We start from the raw sequence: 5,000 nt of genomic DNA on the forward strand, positions 1-5,000 counted from the left end.
TTATGTCTGTTCCTGATCTTGGTATAATTGCTGATGGAAATGCAAATGAGGAAACACGTTCCAATCAATCTGGAGATACACTTATATTGTCTGATGGTGAGAATGAGAATAGTGGCGGTTATGCTGATGCTGTGAGACGACGACGTTCAAGGCGTGAATTTGTTCCTGATCCGCAAGCTGAAAACTTTCTCGGCCGTAGCCGTGTTGTGACTGGTCTCGAGCGAGCACATTTTGGCGTTGATAACATTACCCCTGGAAGGCCGTGTACGGCTTACTTTACTGCTGGCTATTTTATTGACTCGAAATCTGTGTTTGATAAATTACAAGAAGTTGGAATTCCGCGTGAAGCTGTTGTTTGTTTGCAGCGCCGCCCCGGCCGCGATATGCTGATTACCTTTATCAACGAGGAGATTAAGAATAAGTTTGTTAGCTCTGTGGCTTTTCGGTACCGCAGCCAGAGTAACGCCATTAACGCCGTGGACTCGTCGCCACTAACGTATCTCAACATTTACGACGCTCCACACGAATTGTCTGACGAAGCTTTGACTCTCCGTTTGGAAAAATATTGTTCGGTTTCTTCGACTCGGCGTGGCATGTTTTCTAACACCCACGTGTACAACGGCATACGTCACTATCGCGTACGTGTGAAAGAACCAATCCCCAGTTATTTACGCTTCGGTAAGTTCCTCGTGCGGCTCTCGCACGATGGTCAACAACATACCTGTCGCCGCTGTAATCGTGTTGGTCATTTCGCTAACGAGTGTCAAGACGTCGTGTGTTTTAATTGCGATGAACTCGGTCATGAGGCGAGTGACTGCGAAGAAGATCCTCGCTGTTGTATTTGTAAAAGTACTGAGCATCTTGCTCGTACTTGCCCGTTCTCGTGGTTTGGCCAGCCTTTATTTTCTGAAGCTTCTGGCTCCAGTGTTCGTCACGCCGATGTGCATGTTGAGGAAAGTTCCGTGGATAATGATGCCGAGAATGTTGTTGTCAATGTTGTTGCTGACGCTGACGAGAACATTGCTGTACCTGATCCTATGTCTTCTGATGTTCCTGTTGTGGACAACGTTTCGCCCGATGATGTCTCCTCTCAGGCCCTTATCTCTGATTCGTCTCCTGGAGAGCCTTCTGGTCCTTCCCTTTTAGATAGCCAGGGCTTTATCGAGGTTCATGTGGCTGACCGTTTACAAGAGGGGGTTTTTGTGCCCAATCCCCCTGGTCCTCAGAGTTCCCCCTCAGTAGATATCGACATGGAGTCTCAACAAACATCTGATGTCCAACCTTCTGCTAGTTCATCTCCTCCTGATGTTCTCCCAGATGATCTCCGAGCTTCTTCTGGTGTATCTTCGTCTTCTGGTAGTCGTGCTTCTAATCAGGCTTTGGTTGCGTCCTCGCGGCGTAAACCGGCGCCTTTACCTCCGGTTTTAGAGGCACTTAATCGTCGGCCGACCCGTCCGTCCTTACCTGTGACAAAAGCATCTGGTGCTACGCGATCTGGTTCTCAGAACCCTCCTCCTCCCCCTCCGGATATTGAGGTTGTTTCTGAGGATGAGGATATGGAATCTCAGTCATGTTTGAAGCGGAAGCAGGATCAGCCTCGAAAGAAAAGTGACCCTAAGAAGGGTAAACATTGATTAGTTTACGCGTTCCTTTTTCTTTTTTTGTTAACCTTTAGAGTCTTAACTATTAACATTCGGGGTCTGGGTGGTGTCAAGCTTGATTTGATCGCCGATCTTGTCAACAAGTCGGATATTGATATTTGTTTTATTCAGGAAACCCAGATTTCGCGTGATAATGTTATTCGATCTCTATCTTCTAGATGGAGAGGCTCTAGTTTTTGGTCTCCGGCCCTAGGTCGGCAGGGTGGTGTAGCGGTTTTGTTCTCTAATCGTTTTGCGGGTGAAATTAAGCAATGGAAAAAAGATTCTGAAGGCAGAGTTATTAGTGTTCAAATTTGTTTTGGTAATGCAAATTATAATTTGGTTAATGTTTATGCGCCTACTAACAGATTAGAGAGATCTACCTTTTATCTTTCTTTACACCAATATTTTTTCCCGCACTCCAGGGTGGTTGTTGGGGGTGATCTTAATTGTTACGATAGTGCTTTGGATAAGTTTGGTGGTAATATTTCTTTATGTGCTGATTTGTCCAATTTTAAGTCGTGTTTTAATTTGATTGATGTTTGGCGCTCGAAACACGCTCGCGCGTCACAGTATACGTGGTTTAATTCTGATTTTTCAATCGGTAGTCGTCTTGATTCTTTTCTCGTGGTTCGTGAATTGGCCGATACTTGTACTTCGTGTGAAATCTCGCCTTGCGTTTTCTCCGATCACGAGTTTGTAACTCTGGATATTGATGTGACGCGCGTTTGTGATCTTGGCCCTGGAGTGTGGAAGTTCAATAATTCTTTGTTAGATGATCGTGATTATTGTGATTTGATTACAGATTTAATTAATCAGCATTTGAATTTTAAGCACGTTTTTGTTTCGGTTAAGGATTTCTGGGAATCTCTTAAAGAAACTATTCGTCTCCGAACGATTGACTTCTCTAAAGCCCAGCGGAGAGAGCTTTCTCGCGATCGTGTCCGCATCACTAACCGCTTGATTGCACTTAAATCTAAGCTTGTTGCCGGCGATCCTTCGGTTAAGTCTGAGATTCTCGACTTAGAGTCATCGCTCAATGCGATTTTTCGGCGTGAGCAGGATGGCATTAAAATTCGCAGTCGCGCCAAATGGCTTGAGGAAGGCGAAGCTCCTTCCAGATATTTCTTTAAGCTTGGCAGAGAAAGATTCGACCGGAATTTTGTCTCGTCCATTTATGATCCCAATGGAGCTGAGGTTTTTGATCGTGCAGCGTTGATGAATGCCCATGAGTCTTTTTATGCTAATTTGTTTTCACGCGAAGAGATTGATTTAATTACGCAAGAAGAGTTGTTTTCGAATTTGTCGCTTCATCTTTCGGATGAAGATCGTGATCGTTGCGAAGGCTTGCTTTCGCTCCCTGAGATCACAGTAGCATTAGGAAATATGTGTTCTAATAAAGCGCCCGGGCCTGATGGCCTTTCTGTTGAATTTTATAGTAAATTCTGGGATCTTGTAGGTCCTATTTTGATTGAAGTTTTTAATTCATGCTATCTTGATTCTGATTTATGCGATTCTATGAAAACAAGTCACACGCGGCTTGTTTTCAAAAAAGGTGATAGGAAAAATTTAAAGAATTGGCGCCCGATTTCTCTCTTGAATGTGGACTATAAGATTTGTTCTAAAGCTCTCTCCCTGCGCTTATCGCTTGTTCTGGATACGATTGTTACCCCTGACCAGACATGCTCCGTGCCGGGTAGGTCTATTTCGTCTAATCTGGTCATGCTTCGTGATATGTTGGACTATATCGATCGTACTGATGAGCCTGGTATTTTGATCAGCCTTGATCAAGAGAAAGCCTTCGATCGGGTAGATAGATCTTTTTTAATGAATTTGTTGCGGCATCTCGGTTTTGGTGCCTCCTTTTGTAGGTGGATCTCAACACTCTATCGGGGTGCTAATATGCAACTTATGGTCAATGGATGGTTATCTCGAAAAATTGATTTGCAGCGTGGGGTTAGACAGGGGGACTCACTTTCCCCTATGCTATATATTTTGTGCGTCGAGGTACTTGCAGCCAAAATTCGTTGTACTCCCCAGATCGAAGGCTTTCTCTTGCCTGGGGCGAGAGGGAAGTGTTTTAAAGTTGGTCAATACGCCGACGACACCACGGGTTTCCTCAAGAATCTTCGCTCCTTGCGTGTTTTGTTTGAAATTATTTCACTGTATGAGAAAGGGTCGGGTGCAAAATTGAATAGATCCAAATCAGAGGCTATGTGGGTTGGCGCTTGGAAGTCCCGCGATGACCAACCCTTTGGTCTGACGTGGGTTAAAAAAATGAAGATTTTGGGTGTTTTCTTTGGTGTCGTCGACGTCCAGCGTGATAATTGGGAGCCTAAGCTCTCTAAGTTGGATAGGATGCTTTCTATGTGGAAGTCTCGCTCTTTGTCGATGATTGGCAAGTCCTTGGTTATTAATGTTTTAGGTGTAAGTAAATTATTGTATTTAGCCCGTGTGCTCGTGACCCCTAGGTGGGTTATCGAGCGTTATAATTCTCTTATTTGGAAGTTCCTCTGGGGTTCCAAGATTGAGCCTGTGGCCCGTAAGACCCTCCACTGTCCCGTTGTCAAGGGAGGTCTCGGGATCGTTGACTTTGAGGTTAAGGGTCGGGCATTACGTGTCGCCTCTATGTTGTCGGTGGTTGCTGATTCACGGCCGATCTGTTTCTATCTTGCTAAGTATTTTTGTGGTAGCCGGCTTGCCCGTTTCGGTCCAAGTTGGGCTAATCTCCGCGACAATTCTTCTCCTAACGCGAGCGTACCTACCTCTTTTTATGCCAGTTGTCTTGGAACCCTAGAGGAACTTGCTCACTTACCTGATTCCTTTGTGTTCTCGTCGAAGAATATCTATCGTGAATTGCTAAAAGTGCAGACTTCCCATCCTATCTTCCCTCGGTTTTGGGTCCCTTTTATCACGCCTGTTTTAGACTTGTCCGAGCATTGGGTTCTGGTTCGCGATTCTATTACGGAGAACTTTAAGAATGACTTATCTTGGCTCATTACCTTGAGGGCAGTTAAGGTTCGCGATGCACTGCGTAACTGGGGCTACATCAATTCTGATCGATGTGCCTCATGTCCGCGCAGGGAGACGATCGATCATTGTTTTTTGAATTGTGCGCGGGTTAAACCTGTTTGGGCTTTTTTTGTTCCTCTACTCTCGGCGCTTTTGGGGCCCCCGGCTCCTTTTGTTCCTAATTGTGTATCTGTGTTTTTCTTTCGTTTCCCTTCTTGTGCTCCTGGTGTTCGTGCAATTATTATTTTCCTTATTAAGTCAATTTTGTATGGTATTTGGAAGTTTCGTAACAAGGCGACCTTCCATAATGGAACGGAGTCTCCTCGTGCAATTATTCGATATATCATT

Source organism: Pavona decussata, unplaced genomic scaffold (assembly GCF_977016875.1).
Source record: "Pavona decussata unplaced genomic scaffold, jaPavDecu1.1 SCAFFOLD_1475, whole genome shotgun sequence".
Classification (NCBI taxonomy): domain Eukaryota; kingdom Metazoa; phylum Cnidaria; class Anthozoa; order Scleractinia; family Agariciidae; genus Pavona; species Pavona decussata.